Source organism: Ctenocephalides felis, unplaced genomic scaffold (genome assembly GCF_003426905.1).
Source record: "Ctenocephalides felis isolate EL2017-DRISC unplaced genomic scaffold, ASM342690v1 CF-g0.4_SCAFFOLD_01492, whole genome shotgun sequence".
Classification (NCBI taxonomy): Eukaryota; Metazoa; Arthropoda; class Insecta; order Siphonaptera; family Pulicidae; genus Ctenocephalides; species Ctenocephalides felis.
In genome coordinates this window covers 29,912,597-29,935,400 of record NW_020537646.1, presented here as the reverse complement: position 1 = coordinate 29,935,400, position 22,804 = coordinate 29,912,597, and the positions used below count along the sequence as shown (strand labels likewise).

Here is a 22,804-nt window from a genome sequence, read left to right as displayed (position 1 = left end):
TTAGCTAATTTTTATAGGGGCGCAATTAATTATTTTTATCTCTTTTTCACATACTTTTATATCGTCAAGTGTATTTTGCTTTTGAAAATTACACACAGAAAAATATTAAATACTGCAAAAAATATACTGGATACAAATAATTCTAACCTTTAGAATTTAGTAAATATTTTGTTTTTTTATTCTTTATTTTATTTTCAACTGTCCAGTTAAAGACATTTAGTAAATTTGGTGAATTTACAATTGTCAGCCTTAAAGGGACATTGTATGCCAACAACTCAATAGTTGTTTTTCCATTCGTTTTAATATTAACAATATTTTAATGATAATTATATAATCTTAACTATTTACTTATAAATAATTTTTATTAATAATAACTAAGTTATTTCAATCTTTATCAGCAAAATTGATGACTTAGATCAAGTGGCGCTTTTCTCTAGTGAACATCTTTGTATATTTATTTTATTTCGACACTTAAAAAATCAATGAATAAAAATAGAATTTTTAGTTTATTGATGATAACTTGAATTTTAAATAATTTGAAATTTAATTTGCTTTATCAACAATTAATAAAAATGAGGAGTCTATTACAAATTTGCACAGAATAATTATTAAATGTAAAGTTTGTAATGATGTATATTAAATGAAGATTTTATTTTAAAAATAACAACTCAGCAAAGACTTAATCAAAACTAATACTTTTTTTCTGTTGTTCAAATGATTTTTTAATTTTTTGCAAACAAAACTATTATGCAGAATAATTCGATAAATAAATAAGCAATTCTTTTCTACCCATCCAGTTATTGTTTGATTCATATTCAGAATATATAAGCTTCAATTTTACAAAGTAAACTCCAACTCTCAGACATCGTCGCGTATTTATTTAAAAAGAAATTCCATATTGAAAATATATCTACAAAATAACTACATGAAAGTTACGAGGTGCTATTTGATGCATTTGTGCGAAATCGAAATCCAAGGGATTTATGAGTATTTGCTAAAGGCCGTGCAAATAGAACAAGAATGGGTATTACAATAAATATTTTGTATTCTGCAACAAAGTCGTAAAATATCACACATTCGTCATGAAAATAAATGTCTAGCATATAAAAGGATACTTAGTACCATAAATATTACACGAGGTAGGAGTTCGAATCGTTTTGCAGGACATATTACGGAAATAATATAAAGGAGGAGCAGATTATTTAGCAGGTCGTGAAAAACCATCTTTTCATAAAGATATCTATTTTATATATATATATATATATATATATATTTAGTATACTTCAATTTGGTGTTGAAATATAAAAAACAAATTCGTGGAAAACCTAGTATAAAATAGAATATGAGAAGCTTAATATAAAGAAATAAAATCACATATCAAAACGTGTGAAAAAATAAAGTTCTCAAAAATTTCAAAACATATTCTGCAGAGTAATAAAATAATAATGGGGTGCATGGCATCGTGCCTTAAGGCTAATGGCTGGAACTTTATTGCCCGTACCGTAATTAAAAATCTTGGTACGGAACCCAAAAAAAATTTACACAAAATGTGTACACATTATTAAAATTTTCATAAAATATCTGATAATTTAATGTATATATGTTCAATAAACATTTTTGACCGCCAAATGACATTTTTTAACTTATTTTTATTGAGAGTCCATAACCGCTGGACCTGCCTTCCCAAAAAATTAATCAGTTCTTCATTTTGTCAATACAATTAAAATGTGTTTTGAACTATTAAAATCGGACGCTTTGTTTCATAAAACTGAGTTACCGTTTTTAGCACGTTTTGCCCCGTAATTTGGAATGGCTAGACTTGCTCTTGCCAAAAATTAATCAGCACGTCTCCTTATCAATACGAATCGAAATATTCTAATCGGTGAGTCGGTGTTTCCGAAATCGTCGACGAAAATTTGTATCCGCACACACATACATCAATTTTCTCTAAGGTATGCCAAAATATTCAGAAACCTTTGAATCGTAAAGATATGAAAGAAGAAAAATTTTCATTTTCGATTTTTTTGCGATTGCTATAACTTACTCTTGGGGAAGTTAAAAATTAAACTTTTAGTTATAGAATATTTAAATTTTCATCAATAGGATCTTAAACTTTATAAAAATATTTTATAAAAGACATTTAAACTGTCCTGCATAATATTGTTATAACAACTGTTTCGCAGTCCGACGCAATTCACAGAACTGTGCAGGTGCGTAATTAACCGATCATTCAATTACAGCGTTATTATTATCGACTAATTTCAAATTTTGTTTCTTTTATTTCGTTTCAAATAAATCATTGATAATGTGAAACAATTTTCATAATTGCTGAATTGTTTAAATAGTTATCTTCAATAATGTAAAAAAATCACACCTGGGGTTAGAAACTAAAGATTTTGGCTAGTTGCAACATACAAGAATTATACATAGATTCAATTTACTTATTTAGAAACATATGAATTCTCTTAAAAATGACTAAATAATAAATTACCAGATGCATAAGTGTCGTCTTTTTTGTCTTTACTACTTGCTCCGGTAGATGATATAACTAGCCTCAAACACGGGCCAAGAGATTATTTTTACTTGATTCGTTAGAGGAATATTTACAGCAACTATTCATCTTTAATTTCGAAAAAATATGATCTGTGGATCTCAAGATATATTGATTAAAAAAAAGTGTTACAACAACAAGATTCTAGCTTATGAGTACGGCTAAATATAAATTGTATTATTTTCAAAAATTATTTAATTTCCAATAGATATAAATCACACGTGATCATATGCTTAGATTCACATCTATCGGGTTACATTTGTCCTACAAAGTAACAATATTTGGTCTTTGAACTTTTTACGAGGCAATAAACAAAAGAACGTCCAGTGTTTTACAACATGAGGCGATCTTTTATTAAGATATCTTCAAACATCTACATAAATGTGCATCATTTTGCATGTATTAGCACCCATAAAATTTTGTTACGATCAATTTCATTACATTAGTTATGGACCCAAACCTTTGTTGTTAGATAATAAGATGTTATTGGAAAATGCTCACATGGAAAACTGACCATTATTTTAAAAACAATAATAAAAGACTGCAATGAATTGCAAAAATTACAAAAAAAATAAAAAATAAAATTAGAATGGTGATTATCAGACAAAAAGAGAAAGGGAGCTTCTCGACATCTATAGTTTTTAGACAGGTTATTAACATGATGAATAATCTAGAATCCAGAAGAATATCAAGATATAAATTTTAATATAAATCCTTGTATTATAATTATAGCAATCAAAAATTTATTTTCATTTCTTGTGTTATTATTTTAAAAACATTGTACTCCTAAAACATATAATATAGACATGAAAAACGATTAAGCATTATGATGCTGTAATGCACTTTTACCTATTCATATCATATAAATTTAATTTGATTATTTAATGAAAAATTTTAATATCATTTAATTAGATTTAACTTTAATTATAATTAATTGCCAATGTCGATTTACTCGTATATGCAACATAATTTTAATTAGCATGTTCATCTGGTCGTAAAGCTATTTAACAAAAATATTTCTGTTACCTTACAAATATTCATTAAATTAGTCTAAATAAAGAAAATTATTAGTTACACATAAAAGCAAATGCTGCTTATAATTATATATAATATAAGGAATATTATTTCATATAAAAAGTTTAAATTTATGATATCTAATAAATTACATTAAAACAGGCATTTTTCTCGTCCTTCTTAAATCCTGCTCGTAAATAAAACATATCTAAAATGATATTCTTGATTGAAATGATTTATTGTGGATATTTTTGTAACGCTGTATATATAATAAGTGATATATAAATCTGGATAAAGTATGGGAAACAAAAGTTAAGAAATTGCGAAGTTGTTTAACTAGAAGTAATTTTTTTGGCTTTCAACGAAGAGTTGGCATCATTTGATGTAAGGCACAAGTTATAAGAATTGTTGTTAAGGAAATGAAATTGTTTTCTCAAGTGCTTTTTACTCAATTTACAATATTTTTGTTATTGTTCTGAAAAACTAATTTATATTCGGAAAATTTTAATTTTTGGTTTTTGGACAATTACTATAACTCACCCTTGAGGAAGTTAATAGTTTATAACTGGCATAAGTTGAGTTTTTTCATCATACTCTTTAATTTATATTTTTATTAAAATAATCGTGATGTCATGATCATAAATAAAACCAGGATGATAATTAATAATAATAAATAAAGCCATAAATAAATAAAAATAATAAATAAAATAAATATGTATAGCAATACTAACACTAATTAATATAATATAATATGTTTATAAATTTTAAATTCAAAATAGTCTAAAAATATTCAGGGATTTATGTGTATAATAGTCAGTTTTATTATCAAACCGTCGTTTTAGCAGAATAATCTAGGAGAATATTATTACGAAGTCACTTGAACAGTTGAACAGTTTGAGTTCTTTGAAAATGTTTGAAATTCTTTCCCAAAAACTTTAACGTCTTCTAGATTACTGATGAGTCCTATATAACTTTTATTCATGCTTTTGAATGAAATTATGGTAAAATATTTATTCGTACCATTTATACTTTTTGTGATATTGTAGTTATTTCAATTTTACACTAATTCATTATATTACACAATATTTTATTTAAATTTTAATAAAACTTGATACTAAAACACAGATATGAGTAAAAAGGTATTAATATATTATTTATTATATTTGTTAATTGTTAATAATTATAAGTGAAAAGTATACATATATATTTATCTTTCTGTCAAAAATAATGACATGTCAAATGTATACGAGTTGTTTAACTAGAAGGAATTTTTTTTGGCTTTCCACGAAGAGTTGGCATCATTTGATGTAAGGCTGATTTGACGTATAGCTGAGCAATAATAAAACTCATTTATTAAAGTATAGCATTTGCCTAATGTACTTCAATACTGATTTTACGATGACCATCTAAATAAATTATCACTTTATTGTTTTTCTAGTATTATTTTTATTATTTAAAAATTTAATTTTCTTTATTTTTTAACTTTATTATTATTATTATTTGCTTTTATTTTAAATTAAATCATCATATACGGATAGCATTGTAATGTAAATACTATTTTTTATTTTGTCTTCTTTTTTTATTTAAATTTGTGTTATTATTCATTATTGTTACTAGATGTTAAAATAGTCAGCAGTTGTAACAAATATTGCAATTAAAAAAAAGCTAAATAAATTTGAACTGTCTGAATAATCTATAAATTATTTCTGATTATTTAGTCTAAATATTATTTTCTTGGACGTATATTTTTTATTAAGCCATTGTTGTTTAAAAATTGTAACCGAGGATTGACGAGTGATTTTTAAATTAATAAAATTTAATTAAGTCTATCAATGAATACTCATGCATATGAAAAACTTTATTAGACCGATAAAATTGAACGGATTTTAACAATATAGGCCGAACGCATCCCACCCACATCAATTGTGAAACATTTTATTAGTAATTAATCACATTTATCTGAATTGAAACCCTGCAGCTTGTTGATAGATAAGGGTTATCTTTACGTCGTAGCAAAGTTTAATTTTAACATTTTATCACGTCGAATGAATTTATAAAGAAATATGTTTTAATTTATAGATATACTGATTCAGAACTGTTTGCTATTTTATTAATAAACTAGTTGGTATTAGTTTTAGACTTGAGGCTAACTACATGAACTTTCAGATATGTGTAAATAATCGACTTAATCAATAAAAAATAAATTAATTTATGAGTGATTAAAAGTATTTCGAGTGGATTTATTATACATATTTGAAAACGAACGAACACGTAAACACGTAGTATTTTCTAAATGCAAATTTTCAAAAATCAACAATTTTTATAATTGAACCAGTTTCCATAGAACTTTAATAGTTTAGTATGTTCATTAAGACCAAGTACTCTATCGTTATACTAAGTAAATCGTCTAATTTTAATTATAGCTGACGTCAGAAAAACTACTCATTTTCTCAAACTTTTGAATTTTTTAAATTAAACTACTTGTCGTAAGGCCGTAATATTACAGTAAGTTCTATAAGACCATGATAAAAGACCACTAAAATAGTTTCATAAAAATCGGCTTAATTTTTTTTTCAACAGTTAATTACAAGAAAACGGCTCGGTAGATTTTTATCGAAAACTAATTAGTATCATTCCCAATTAATATTTTTTAAAGAGTTCGTAATTTTTTAAAATCGATTTGGTAGTATGAGCTTAAATGCGGACGAAAAGTTTAACACTCTTTTCAAATTGCAAAGAATCGGCTTGGCAGATCGTCACACGAAACTGACAAACGTTTCCCGAAGGAAAACATAAACTTTTACTTCGGGAAGTTAAAATAAGGCAATTTCTTGTTTGCAAAATTTATTTCACTAAGGAATGCAATTTAATTTTAATCTGCTAATATTGACTGACTAAACAGAAGCATAGTATCAATATTAGTCTCATCTTAGATAGTTGCCTTAATAATATTGCAAGTATGGGCGTATGCAATCTCACCTTCATATTAGGTAACTCAATTATATTGATGGGAAGCTTTAACTGAATTACATACAAAGGTAGAATCTACAGAAAACCATTTCGTCTATTCGAATACTATGCGGATGTATGCATATATATAATCCTGCCCAATTAATAAACATTATCATTGAACTGTGATTTATGATATAGATCAATAATATTATGACAAATCAATAATAAAATTTAAATCCTGTAATGGCAATGGTGAAATGTTAGGAATCACACCTGGGGCTACACGTCGACACTCTACTCACCATACAAAGGTGCGTTATGATAATTGAACTAGCATTAGTTTCAATAATAGCTTTGTTTTCGTGTAGGTTGCAATTATAACTGCAGGGTTGGGTAGGTTAGAGGACAGTTTTAAATTGATATAATAATAACATTAAGACATTTATATAGAAAAACAACAATTTCATCCAATTTAAAAAGGTGGATATTCACACACCAATTCAATAATGATTCGATAATATTATTTTTAACATCTGCATTTCTGTCAGAATTTATTTTGATAATAAATAAACAAACCTTGAAATAAACGTAAGCAAACAAACATCAAAATAGACGTGAACAAACAAACGGTGTCGACCCGGCGCCAAAGCTCCGGGTCGACGAGCTGCATCATGGAGTTATCTAAGGTAATTTTCTGTTAGTGGCATTGACGCTTGTGTTTGGATACTTAATAACGCGATAACAATTCTCAAAAACTTGATACTATTTATAATCTCAGTAATCATCTAATATTACTACCGCATGATGCCAATCTGGAAAGTAAATATCAAATCCGAAACAAGATGCGAAAGCAAGGGGTTGCCACAAAAATCTTCTTCAACATTTTAAAATTTTCATATTAAATTCAAAATTCATATTAAAAATGAAAGTAAAATTTTCTTGTAAAAACTAATTCTGCTTAAAATAAATTGTATTACTTTTATGAACCACATATTTGCAGTAATACCTTCGAAAGACTGTTTACGTTTTTTATCATGTTTTAATTTTATAATATTAAGTGAAAAGCTGCTATCACATCAGCTTGATATCAAGCTGGCGTTCTTTATTGACGTTCAGCTCAAAGAAGAAATAAATAACTGGATATCCCTGGCAATTATTTAGACATTAAAACTTTGTTTTTCTAGATAATTTTTTTTTGATAAAGTTTTTCTGAATAATTAGTAGTTGGTGAAATTATTAATAGTAATTGATTGTAAATCATGGATAAAGTCAAAAGTAATATGTTATATATTACAAGTAAAAATAGATTTTGTTTTTCTTAGGTATTACTAATAATATTCAATCAAATTTTAATCAAATTCCTTTTCTAGTGTTACTTTTCTATTAACGAAAGGGTAAATCGAATTTGTCCTAGGCAACCCAAATCATTAAGAGCACACGTGCCGCTTAACACCTATGAAAACAAAATGTAACACAAACCCCTATTGCGAGGGGTATGTCTAACTATTTTGCTGAGAAGCATTAAAGCAAATTCAAATCTTTCAAATGGTTATTATTCTTTTCGATCGGCTATAGTAAATTATTACAATTGTTAACAACTATAATAGTTCAATGTTGCATTCGGAGTCAAATCCTCAGTTAAACAGGTTGTCCATGTATACTATTACAAATTAATTCATAATTTATCATGTTACCACTAAGCAGACAAGGGTATTTAGCGAAAATTAATTGAACTGATTCGGTCAAATTAAATTCCCACTCAATCAAATGTCATTTTAAAGCCTTTATATACTGCGCAACAAATAAATCTGCTATAATATTAATTTATACGCAATAAATAATATATATATATATATATATATATATATATATATGTGTATATATATATACTGTATATGTGTATATATTTATATATATATACATATATATATATATATATATATATATATATATATTAGGGTGGTCCTTAATATCGACAACTTCGAATTTCCTTGCTCCCAAGGGCTCAAATGATTCTCTATATACATATATAGTATGACAATTTCGAAGGTACATAATATAAAAGAACACGATGGTGTTTATAAAAGCTTCTAACGTTATCATACATATTTTTCCATATTAAAAAAGTTGCTTACACAGTAGACTTAATATCAAATTCTAATACCAGACAGATCTTTCCTTACGTAACGATTATTATTAGAGCACAATGTGCGTGGAGTGCCCTACATAGGTGTAGGTGGTAGTACCTAATGCTAAAGGTGCGTAGACTAGATACTTGATTATTAACACATGTTTCATTTGCAACCAAATTATATCATATTAATACTTTCATTGAAATGCGAAATTAATATGACTATTGAAAGTATATTTGTAATACAATATATTTATATACTATGAATAAATATGTATATTAGGGCGGGTCAAATTTTTTAGCTAATTTGGCACTTTGCAGTTCTGCTTCTGAGTTGGAAAAAAAGAAAATTTGTTAAGAAACCATATCCTAGAAGTAAAAAATTGCAATCTGTTGGAATTTTCATATAGTTTTATGAACATATACTTAAAAATTAAATTAAGAGCAGATATAATTTACTGGCCTGATAATTGAATAAAACTCTACGTAGTTTGTTGTTTTTTTATCATTATTATTATTGAGCAGCGATCTGAACTCAAATGTCAGTTTTTTTAGATGGCAACAATAGCATCTCCTTCATATAATCTTTATTATTGTTATTTTTTTAAATTGACTGAGTCACTAGTCACTACTACTTGACATCGGACTTTTCGAAGGGGGTATTGATTCCGAAAACTATACTTCAAATTCGTACCTGCCTTTAAGTTTGGGTTTAGAGTTGATAGTCAAAACTAACCCCTTAAAATATTATAGGTCTATAAAAAGTGGTTTAATTGTAAACACTTATACGCTGACGTGATTTTAACATGCAAAAACGAGCGTAAATGTCCTTTACCTTAACCACAGGGCTATTTCAACAAGTCTTTGTAAAACAGTGAAGGCGTAGGTCAATGATACTTTAAGGGTTCGGTTTTGATTATCAACTTAATAACCATGCAAAGTTTCATCAAATTCCTAGACGTGTACACCGGAGATTTTTGTAAGTTGATATCTAAACACATGAAGAAAAAACTATGTTGAAAATTGATATATATATACTCGTATATATATATATATATATATATATACATATATATATATATATATATATATATATATAGATATATGTATGTGTGTGTGTGTAAGGTAAGGTAAGATGGGACACAAAGGCCCAGTAGAACTTCAAGCATTTATACTGTTAAAACTACATCAAAACAAATAACATGAACGAAACGAATAACTATCTAAATATGTTCACTAAAATTCCCTGCTAATTCTCCATTGTAAAAATATGTTGTTTTCCAAAATTTGTTATCTAGTATGTTCTACTCCAAACGCAGGTTCATAAGGTACAGCCAGGGAGCAAAAAGATACACCATTTTATTTTTAATCTTAAAGAGGTTTTATGGAATAATAGGAACAATTTTTAATCAACGCCAAACAGTTCAATTATTAGGTTAAACAATAAAATTAATGTATACTTAAAAATTATGCTCAGGTATCGTAAACTAAACAACCTTGCTCAAAAACAAAAATACTAACCAGGAAAAATAATACTTTCTGTACAAAATTGGCAATGTGGCCGTTTATCTCGTGGTAGCAAAGTCACCTGATTTGAAGGCTACTTACACATCTTTTGTCCTCTACTTTCAAATATTGTTATTTGAAAGTAGAGCGCAAATCCAAAATTGTTATTGTAAATCCTAAATTTGGGATAATGGTAGTTGACCTTTTTACTTGAGGATCTTTAAGCCTTGCTCTATCTTATATTTAGAGCTTAAAGTTGTATTATATTCATGATTTTTTTATTTTTGGTGTACTGAATGTATTATTATACGAACATATGTGTCAACCACGAAAAATATATATATATATATATATATATATATATATATTGTATGTATATATATATATATATATATATATATATATATACATATCTTTGTGTGTATTTGTATATATGTAGGTATTTTTCTATACATATTTTTCATATAAACCTAACCATATCGTTTCACTACTATTATCACGTTAAGTCAGATAAGATAAGTTTTTACGTTTATATTGCTATATAATTGTAGTATTTAATCAATAATAGAACACCCAATTGGAAAATATTAAAATTCTAGAATTCCAATTAAATAATATTAAATATTAAAATAAAATACTATAGCCTAGATGAATCTAAATTTCAACCAAATAAATGATGAACAGTTTATCAATGCTTTAGGCGATTTTGATCAATGAACAAATATACTCCCAAAAAATAATTTATATAGCTTTCAACAAACGATGCTGAAGAAAATAATTTATGTGAAATTGCATGAAAAATGAACTAAGATGGTGTTGCGTTTAGCATAATTAAACCTTTAACAAACTGCTTTTGTATGTAAATGAAGAATACAGAATTTCAATATATTTAATTTTGTAAGGATATTTAGAAACACACCGAAACTTCTACAAGGAATTAGCATGCATCGCCCATCGTTAAGAGTATGATTTTTTGCAAAAGTTATTTATATAAACGTAACGTAACTTTTAATTTATATATTATAGATTACATAAACATATTGTGAATAATAGCGGATAAAAGGATTATAATAAAAATTCAATAGTAAAGGTTTAATAGAGTCATGTTATAATAATCGCACATGTTGCCAATTATGCAAACAATACGTTGTAGTACATGTTTTTTTATTATTTGTATTCGATAATGTCATGAATGTAATGTATGCATATTATGTTTCAAATAAATATGTAAAAGAAGATCATTATAAATTTACCATAATAATATTGTATTGTTAGGTTTGTACTAGGTTGACATTATGCTCAACATAACAGTTATTATTTACTTATTTTTAGAAATATTTTGATGCATTTTACAACATTGGCATTTTCGATTAGAATTCGATTCAATTATACAACACATTCAAAAATATTCGAATTTTTTTGTACTTTTGAATGATATGTAGAATGCTCAAAACAAAAATATATCAAATCGTACGAAACAACAAATTTTAATTTGCAATCAGAATAATTTTAGCAGTTAGTTTGTTTGAATTCGAAACGCATGATGACTGATATTTAACCATATGCTTTCATATATTTAATAAATTATTATGGTTCAAACATATCAATATTATTAATCATATTTAACCCGTAATTTATCTACATAATTAATCTTCATGATTTAAGCTTTTATATATGCAATAATTTGCGAGCACTCCTCATGCACCTTGTCGATGGTGTTACTCATGCAACTTTTCATATAAATATATTTTAACAAATACGGGAATTTGTTAAATACATATAAATTGTCATACTAAAAACTACAAAAACATTCAATAATAACTTTATAGAAATTTGCATATTAGAAGTAATTGTAGATGTAAATCTACTTTTCACATCGGTTAAAATTAATCTGTTTATTAAAAATTCAGAAAACAGATATTCACAAATTCTGAAATTCCTACAATAACAATACTTTTTATATATTTTATAATTTTTCCTATACAGTTTCATCGGTTATAGTCATATAGCTCGATGTGAAAGTAAAAACATTTTTTGGTTTTATTCAAGTGTAGAATTAAATTGTCTTCACTTTGTTTTATTATGTGTATAAAGTATTTAATAAAAAACAATGTAAACATCTTGAAGAAAAGTGAATTCTGCTCTGCTCAGATTAAACTCTTGGTTAATCTTTAGAGTTTTACTATATATTAGTGAATAATATATTTTAAGTTTGTTAACTGTGAAATTAACAAAATAGCATAAAAACAAACTTCTGTATCTCAAACTTTTGTGCGTAAATTGTAAAATTAATTAAGTAAAGGCAACTGATGTGATTACTATATATTTTGATGATATAATGAATAATTTACATAATGTTTGGCCATATTTTTTTAATTTTATGTAGGAAGCTAATCAAATTTTTTGTGCGTACAGGTTGAAATATCGTATCCAGTAATTTTATAAGAAAGTTTCAATGAAATGAAAGCAAAGTTCGTTGAAAAAAGTTAGCTTTATGCGACGTTAAGAATATTACGATAAGATGTTATTAAATATGAGCTCACAATAAAACATGATGAATACGATGTATTTTCATCGGCTTAATCATACTGAAATCATAAAATTCTCTGTAAATAAAATAGATTTTCTTAAAGTAGAGTATATTTAGCTGGATAATAACTTTTTGCATCATTTATGAATAATAGAAGTCATATAATATATTTGTAGTTATATGTATTATTTTTATTATTTATTGAAATGATTTTATTAATGTTATATTTATATTCAACATCAAATAAGTAAATTATCAAATAATATTATGAATCAACCGAAATCGTTTTCGTATATTTAAAAAATAAACAATCATTTCGATATTCTCTATTTCCAATGCAATTGAGTTTTTTGTTTGCATATGCAACAAACAGGTTTTCGAGCTTTTAATTCTATTAGTCAATTAAATTAAATCATATAAACAATAAATAAAAATAGATACAAAATCAGACCAAAGGCATAAAATATAAATATATTTCGTCATAACTTTTATGTTAGTTATATATGAAGGATTAACATTGGAATTTGATATTATATTTATTTTTATGATTTATTAACTGGATATTATTGCAAATTTTTTCTTGAAGATGAACTAAAGGAATAAAATGCAAAATTCGATTTTTATGATAAGAATTTATATTTAATTTTGTTATGGCTGCAAAACTAAGTTATATATTAATTATTTTCCACATTTTTATATATTTAATGTTTAAAGATTTTATATTATTTAAATAAGTGCGTATAAAACTTGTTTTCACCTCAATTCAAAAGTCTAGGTATGTTTTTGATAAAGCTCTTTCCACATAATACACAATTACAAGGTTAATATCAAACTGCCAGATCAATAAAATTTAGTCTTCAAGATTTAAATGACCGATGGACTGTTTATTACAATTATTTTTTTATTACTTAAATTGAATTAACTTTTGAAATTTATTTTAATAAATTTAACAATTCTACTAAGTTTTAGGTACAAGTTTTGACAAAGAAGGTAATTGTAAAGTTAATATCAAATGGTAAGTAAGTAAATGTCTTCAAGGTCTAAATACGCTAGGCTATTTCTATGCAATATTATTTTAGATAATTATATTGAGTTAAATATTCAATTAAAACATATTTTGATAATTTTGAAAATCATTTTATATTTTAGTTTTAGTTTGGAGGTTTTGAGAATAAAGACAATTATGTATAACGTTATTATCAAATGGTCAGCATTTCTTTTTGTGAGGCCTTAATGCACAAGACTAGATTTTACAAAGATTTTCTTCAATATTTAAATTGAATTAAATATTCAACTAGAACTTATTTTTTATATTGCAGAATCGTTCTATGTTTTAGATAGAAGTTTTAGCAATAAACACAGTCGTATAATTAGTATCAAATTGCCAGTATATGTCTTCAATAAAAATTCATCAATAGTTAAACTGAATTAAATATTCAAATTTTCATTCTGTATGAACTATAAACATGGTAATACATTTATATCAAGTTTTTGAAAAAAATGCAGAGTTCTCTTTAACGGAAATATAGCTGGTTCAAATTGCTTTATATTGCAGAATATGCACAACGAATTCAGTTATATTAACTATAATAATTTTTAAATGACACCTTTTAACAGTTGTTTATGATCATTATTATTATTTCATAAATATAAACAATTAATAATTTTTTTATACATTGGTTCATGACATTCATAAAAATAATTTTTATTTAGATAGTACCAAAAGTAATTTCGATCTAAAAATGTAATTTCGCGGTCGGTCGGATAATAATTTGCTTTTAGGACGAAAATTCATTTCCTCAATTGCAGCTTCTAAGCAAACGGTGGCGATTTACTTGAGTCACAATATTCCAAAAATTAATTTATTTGCTGAAATAGATTTTTACTTTATTTGTATGTTTTCGATATCTACGAATTTCATCGACTGATACATAGATATAAGAAATCTTACGTAAAAATATATTTTAAAAAATTAACTTCCCGTAGGGTAAGTTATAGTAATCGCAAAAAAATCGAAAATAAAAAATTTTATATATCTTTATTTTACGTATACTTGCACATGTATATATGTTTGTAATTTTTGATATATCTTCTTATTCTTCAAAGCATTATTCTAGAAGTATTATTATGAACGTGTTTACAAAATACTAAAACGTCGTTTGCCAAATGCCAAAGCCTCAAATACAGGATTTCAAAAACCCGGATTATTTTTTTAATTATTAATTCATTTTTACATGAGCATTTTAAGAAATAATGTTTGTGTGGGAGTTCTGAATCGTTGTCTCGGGGCACTTTTCTTTTGTTATTCTGAATTTAAGCCTTTATAATTAATTTGGCTCAATTATTATGTCGAACTAGTACAACGTTGTAAAAGGTCTGACTGCATTAGATCGTAAAAAATCAAATCAAATAATTCAAGTGCGATGAAAATTTAATTTCTTGTTTGTTAATATAAAAATATTATAAATATTGTATTGACTTGATTTTGTTGTGTTGTTAACTTCTCAAATTAAGGTTATGTTCAGCGCGTTCTCTCTCTGTTTTCTCGACATTTCACATCATTCTGACTCGGTTGACACCAGAATTGAAAAAGATATGGGGGTCTATATTTCGACATTTTCTCAAAAACAGCAACACATTTCAAAAATTTAATTGTCATTTGATGAAACTCGATAAGGACACGCCTTGGTTAGTTTTTCAAGATGATAGTCCTTTTTTATAATTAGATGAAAAGTGCAAAAAAATTTACCTAGGTTTTGTATAAAACCTGCAACCGATTTTAAAATTTTGATAACCAAAAGATCAGTTGGGAATTATGCTGGTTAGTTTTTGGTATACTTCAGTAAGACCATTTCTTCATAACTAATTGTGACTTTTTTTGACAATTTTTTATGATGATAAAGTTTAGTTTCAACAAAGATCTTAAGATATTATTAAGTGACTTAATTATAAAATATATTCAAAGTTCGAAATAATGGACTCTGTCAAAGTTTCAAATTTATATCGTCACAATTTTATGAGTTCCTAAATTATAAATATATATCTAAATTAAATCATTCGTATATATCGGAAAGTTTTATGCAACTTGTCTTGAAAGAAAATCTCACTTAAAACTAGTTCTTTTTTTTGTTTGTCAGCAAAATTCAAGCCGATTTTTATGGGACTTTTTTTGACGATATATATCATGGTCTTATAGAACTTACTAAAATATTACGGCCTTACTACAAGTAGCTTAGTTTTAAAATTTCATCAAAGTTTGAGAAAATGAGTAGTTTTTTTTATGTTTGTTGAAATTAAAATTATATGATTTACTTGGTATAATGATAGAATACTTGGTCTTAATGAACATACTAAACCATTAAAGTCCCACAGAAACTGGTTCAATTATAAAAGTTGTTGATTCGTTTATTCGGTTTCAATTATGTGTAATAAATCCAATCGGAATTCATTTAATCACTTATAAATTAATTTATTTTCTATTGATTAAGTCAATTATTTACACATATCGGGAAGTTCATGTAACTTGCCTCAAGGCAAAATACTAATACCAACTAGTTTGATTAGCATTTATGTTCTAGTAGAGAATAATTATTTTTTCTATGATATTTATATTTTATCCCCTTTTTTAGACATAAACTATTTGAAAAAGTGTTTAAGTTGTTTCTTCGTTATTATATATCTAATCACCAAACAAGAAACTCAAGCAATCTAGGCAATTTTATAAACTAATCTTGTGTAAAATAATATTTATTTATTCAATTTACTGAAAGTTTAATAACAAAGCGGGTTAATTTTGTGCTTTTTAATACGTCTTCTAATTTTTCATTCAACAATTTTGTGTACAATAATAACATTGTATTTTTGGAATTTCAAAATACAATAAAACTCTATGATATTATTTTCCAAATATGACTTTTATAAGTCGAACTCATACGTCTCTATCATTGGTGTCGCCTTGTTCAAATTTGCTTTTGCGGATATTTCTTTACACAAGGAAGTAAGTATAAAAATAGTGTGTAAAGAGCAAAATAGTATATTACTTGTATATTGACTCTCAGTAAGTATAGTCGTAATGGAATTTGTGCAAATACTAAGACGCAAGGCAAATTCGTTCTTATTTATTCAAACGATTGCAAAGGGTATGTAAGGGTATAATCTTAATGCGATTCGAATTAGAATCTTGTTGGCAGGTTTTACGCCTTTAAATCATTACTATATTAAACATTTCATTAAAGAAACTTAGGATAGGGTGCAGGGGCTTAAAGGTCCGCCGGTAAGAAGGTCCACCCCCGATATCTCAAAAATTAGTAAAGTTAAGAATTTTATAACAACAATATTTGAAAGTAGGGAGAAAAATGGCCTTAACCTTAATGTTTCATTTTTTAACAGTAATATTCATCATCTTAATGTTTGAAAATCCGTAGCAAATATCGTTTTTTTATTGTTATTTTTTTGTTGTGAGCACTGTTATTTAGCTCACAAAACTTTAATATAATTTCTTTCTACATTTCTTTAAAAAATTTAGTGTAGGGTAGTTCGGGACTCAAAGGTTTACGGGTAAGAAGGTCCACCGCCGATACCCCAAAAACAAATTAAGTTAAGTTAAAAATTTTATAACAACAATATTTGAAAGTAGGGGGAAAATATGGCAATCACCTTAATGTTTCAGAATTTTAACAGTAATATTCACCTTAATGTTTGAAAATTCGTAGCAAATGTATTTTTTTTATTGTTATTTTTTGTTGTGAGCACTGTTATTTAGTTTACGAGACCATAATAAAATTTGTATGTCTATATTATTTAAATGTTTTATAAGATGTTTTGTTATTTATTTTTAAATAACCTCTATAAAAACTTACATGTGGGTGGGGTAAAAAAGGACCATCTGACCAAAGGACCTTTACTTTGGCAAATGTGTAAACATTGATAAATAGTAAATAAAAAAGTTTTAAGTTAAAAAAATAATTTTATAAAAGATAAAGATTTTAAGTTAAATAAATAATTATTCCAACGCTGATGATTTTTTATGACAAAATACTAGATCAAGGTTGCATAACAGTGTTATCTCTGTAAAACAAAGTACCGATCAAATTTTTAATTTGCATTGGCCGAATAATGTACCTTAAAGGTCCACGGGTAATAATTATTTTCTAAAATCCCATTAAAATTAAAAATTAGAAATTGGAACTGTTTGCACCCTCGGGGTAAAAAGGACCAGATGGCAAATTTTTGAAAAACAGCAATAAACTCATTTCTACCATTATGAATTGAGCTGGGAGCTTTTACTGAATATAGTCAGATGTTTGTTTGATATGTGTTAATTTTTGGGATATAATTGGTTTAGATTTCGCAATACAATTGCTCAAAGTCAAATTGAACCTTTGTGCACCTTTCTACCTTATATATTTAGTAGATCGCATATTATTTAAAAAATTTATCATGGGGCTCATAATCGCTTATTTTTTGTGTAGGCATAGGCATCAAAATCACTTATGTGTAAGAAGTAATTAATCATTTTAATTCGACATCAACATGATATCAAATAATTTCTTATTAAACCTCGACTTTTATATAAGGAATGACATTAAAGATAATTAGCATTTTAAGCAAAATAAAAATTATAGCTCAAAATATAATATGTTATGATCAGAAATTACCAGTGGCAAATTTAAAGTAGGCAACTCATCAGAATACTTATGTTACATTCTTACATCAGGATGGTTATATCCACATATAATAATAATAACCTGTTTTTTATTATCGGTCCATCATATAATAAACTTATTATAGGCATCGGATATCACATAATTTGATATCTAAAAGGAACTTGAGCTCTTGAAAACAATATGTACCTACACCTATCAAGGCAAACGTTGAGATATACGTATATGTTCCAGAAAATTATATATGATCAATATTTGATCTGATCTCTTTTATATATAGGATACTACATATATATATATATATATATATATATATATATATATATATATATATACATATATAGGAAAACTACTGAAAAAGAACATGACCAAATAGTTAATTTCTATATAAATTGTTGACTTTCTCAAGTTACGATTTATACTGTCGTCATATATGACGTCAAAATTTATAATAGTTACAAACAAAATATATGATAATACAAAAATATATTACTAATTTTTATAAAATCAAAAATATATTTTTTGTCAAATTACTTACTACAAAATAATTTGTTTTTTATTTATAGTCTCATATTTTATTCCAATGATACAGCATTTAATTACCGTATTTTCACCTGGGTATAGAAATATTTAATTGTACTTTTTACTTATTATCTTGCAAAAGTTTCGGGAATATACACGCAAAATATGTTTTTTAACTCAATTAGAAATTCATTATAATGTTCAAGATATTATTTTTAGCTTTCATTATTTCGAACAATGTACCATATTTAATTATGATCCGAAATATTTTTTAAATTATATTTAACTTGATTTAACACTTTGTAAAATTTATTATTTGAGAATAAACCATTTTTAATCTTTTATATATAGTAAGTGAATATGTTGCAAAAATATCGTTCATTTGGGATTATAATTATAGATGTGACAATTTCAAACTAAAAACAAATCTGTTTCAGCAAATATTTATCTATCGGTCTTCAAAAAAATCGTTGGCGGATTATTTAATTAATTGAAGAGTTAATGAATATCGGCGATATCTTTATTTATTCAGCGTTTGAGGTTTTACTTTTCCAAGTTTTTCAATTAAAGTTGAAAACGATCCGAGTGTTTATAGAACGCCGTGTTTTCTGGGTGAAAATATTAATCAGTGTATTGTTTTAAAATTTATGATGTTTACAAACATAACATTATATTTATGGTTTAGATTTAAAGCGAGATGAGATTTCGTATTTCTCTAAATGTTTCATAAGGAAAAAGCTGCACCGAGAGGCTAATCAAATACTTCCCGATGGTGGGTGTTTTGTATATTTCAAAATATTATTTGAATTTTATTGAAATTTCAGAATTTATAATATGTCATGTTCATTTATTATAATATATATATATATATATATATATATATATATATATATATATTTACATTTATATCAAAAATATATTTATTTTAAATCATTTTATCATTTTAAAAAAATAACATTAAAATTATTAGAACTTTCATTAAAATAACAAATAGAGTCTAAAATAATTTGAAGTTTATCACTATATAAGTTTTTATTTCATTTATTATGTAGCTCTCCTACATATAGGGGCTATTTGAAACGGGAGTAAGTAGTAACAGACGTTTTTCAATAGGATCTTAAATGATATAATTTTTTTTTCTCGGCCGACGCAATATACTGAACTGTGCAGATCCGTCATTTTTGGCATGAAATATAAAATTGTACCATAATAAATTTCGTTTTGCGTTAATAATATCGACCCATTTAAATTGTATTTATCTTATTACATTTCAAAATCATCAATTTTTAATAATATGTTACATATTTTGTGATTACTAAATTGTTTAAATCGTTTTTTTTGATTAATGAAAAAAAGTAATGTCTGGGGTTAGTTGAAACAAAACCAGTTGTAACATACAAGAATTCTATACACATTGAAGTAAAAAAAATTATAGAGTTGGAAATTGCGTGGAATTTAAAATATGGAACATGTAAATTGTGTTACAAGAGACACTATATTCTTTTTAGTTGTATTATGATAATAATTGCGTTGATTTATAATAAAAATTCATATTACAAGAGACATTTGTATTTATTATCGTTTGCCGTGATTTACGAAAAAATACTTGAAAAAAATCTTTTTTTTTTAAATGAATAAACAATAAAACAACAGGGTAGATATTACAACTAACTCTAAACATGGGGTAAGTTGTAACACCGCACTTTTTCTAGAAAATGATTAGTTGTGAAATTATAGACCACAGCTTTGGAAATTATTTCATTTGGTACAGAAATAGTTAATGCATGTATAAATTTTGTAGAAATATAGTCAGTGAATCTCAGTGTATAATAAATAAAAAATAAAAAAATGGTTACAGCGAGACCCTAGCTTTCCAATATTATATATTTAATTTTATAAGTATCATTTTTTATATGTATTATTTTTATTTTTTATTCATATTAAAATTTAGAATAATTTTTGATGTTAAATTTATACTCAAAAAGCTTTTGTTGTGATTCACGTTTTATTTGTTTAGTTATTTATTTGTTCATTTATTTATTTATTTATTTATTTATATTTTTGCATTTATTATATTACATTTGATAACTTTAATTAATCTCAGTTAGACAGGGGTATCTGGTATGAGAGATTATGAAACAATTTTCTTATTTTATATATGCATATCATTTATCTATTTCATTATACTACAATATAATATTTATTATAATTAAAATATCTATTTTAATCTTCAATTTCCTTTTAATATTTCTTTATTTTTCTTTTAAATTTGTCGAAATTACCTATCCCAAAGGAAAGCTACTGACAGGCTTAAAAATTCATTACGACAATAATAATAATATTTATCAATTTTTAAAGAATATTTTAACAAAACGTTTTGTTAATATTGTTTTTTTTACTTGATTTTTTATACAATATCAATTTTCACTCATTAATATATAAAAACCATATATATATATAAATTAGTTGAAAAAGTATTTTACGAAAATATTTGTAACAATACATTTTATAATAAATATATCAATAAATATAAAATATCATATACATATATAAATTAGTTGGAAGAATGTTTTTCAAGAATATTTTCACTATACGTTTGGTTAATTACTGTTTTTCTTTAATTTTTAGATAATATTATAGAGATTATTTACACCCATGAATATAAAATAACTATATACATAAATTAGTTGAAAAAGCTTACCTTATTTCCAAAACTTCACTGAAACGCCTCACTATTTCGAGAAAAGATTAAAATTTTGAAAAAATCACTCGACAAGATCTCTCGCAAAAGGTTACAGCTCTCTGTTAATAAAACTGATAAGCGATCGCCCGTTATGATTTCAAAATCGAGAGCGAAATGCCCAGAACTGAACTTAAAAGCTTCGGTGGAGCTTTGGCGACAATTTGTTGATATTGATAGCAAACTGTTGCTTCGGCCGCGCACCTTTTTGAAATGCGTTCGACTGTGTAACTTCGTTCCGTTTATATATAAAACGACTCCGAGCGTCGGTTTCGTATCAGGCGACTCCGCCTCATGTGTAGGTTTAGTAGGGTCGCTCGATGGATCGCAACATCTGCGGATAGGTTCGTGGATTCTATTCATTATCATTGATATTTTCATTCAAAAGTGGAAAAAATGGTAATGTTTTATGTTCACGTATGTTTTTATTGTAATAAATATATTTGTTGTAGCCATATATAAGAATAAAATATTTAAATAAATTCCGCAGAGACAATATTTGAACAAAAGTTAGATCCCAATGATTATGTTTAAAAACTAGTAGTGCCTTGAGAAAAATGAGGGAAAAAACAGTAATCAATAAATATTGATTGTTGACAATTGTTTTAAATATTTTCATAAAAATAATTATAATTACTATTTATTTCACCGTTTATATAATATACAGTTTCGATCTTATCCCTTAAAACACTTAAAAATGTTTGCATTAACAGGAGGTGTCGAATGAATCCATCTGAGGATATATTTCTTACGATTACAATAAGACAAAATGAAATATATACATTTTTAAACTGATTTAAAAATTTATATTTAAAGTATAAAACTTTGTATATGTTTAACAATTTGGAATTATATTTTCAGAAGATTTTGAAATTTGTTTGAACCATATAAGTAAACTTTTTAAAAATTAACTAGCTGTAAGTGAAATTTTGTCTTGAGGCAATTATGGCATCATGCCTTAAGGCAAATTGCTGGAACTTCCCGTACCATAACGAAATGTTCGAAGAATACTGAATAGATTATTATTAATATTGTAACATTGTCGTCTAATATTTATAAGAATTATATAAACTGAATTGCAAAGTTGAAATTATTTGTAAAGTATATTAGAACTATAGTCAGAATTAAAAATAAAATCTGAATTATTTTCGATTTACAAAAAATTAAAAAAAACTAGCTGTAAGTGGAATTCTGT

The 22,804-nt window shown here is 25.7% G+C and overlaps 1 protein-coding gene across 3 annotated transcripts in view; it reads right to left on the bottom strand.

Moving 5' to 3' along the window:
* LOC113370014 (short neuropeptide F-like) overlaps positions 1–21,643 on the bottom strand; it is a 172,709-nt gene extending 151,066 nt beyond the window's left edge. For all 3 annotated transcript variants that reach the window (XM_026610651.1, XM_026610652.1, XM_026610654.1), the window contains exon 1: positions 21,571–21,643. The gene's annotated coding sequence lies outside the window, so the exon portion shown is untranslated. The remainder of the gene's footprint in view (positions 1–21,570) is intronic.
* Between the last annotated feature and the right edge of the window lie 1,161 nt (positions 21,644–22,804).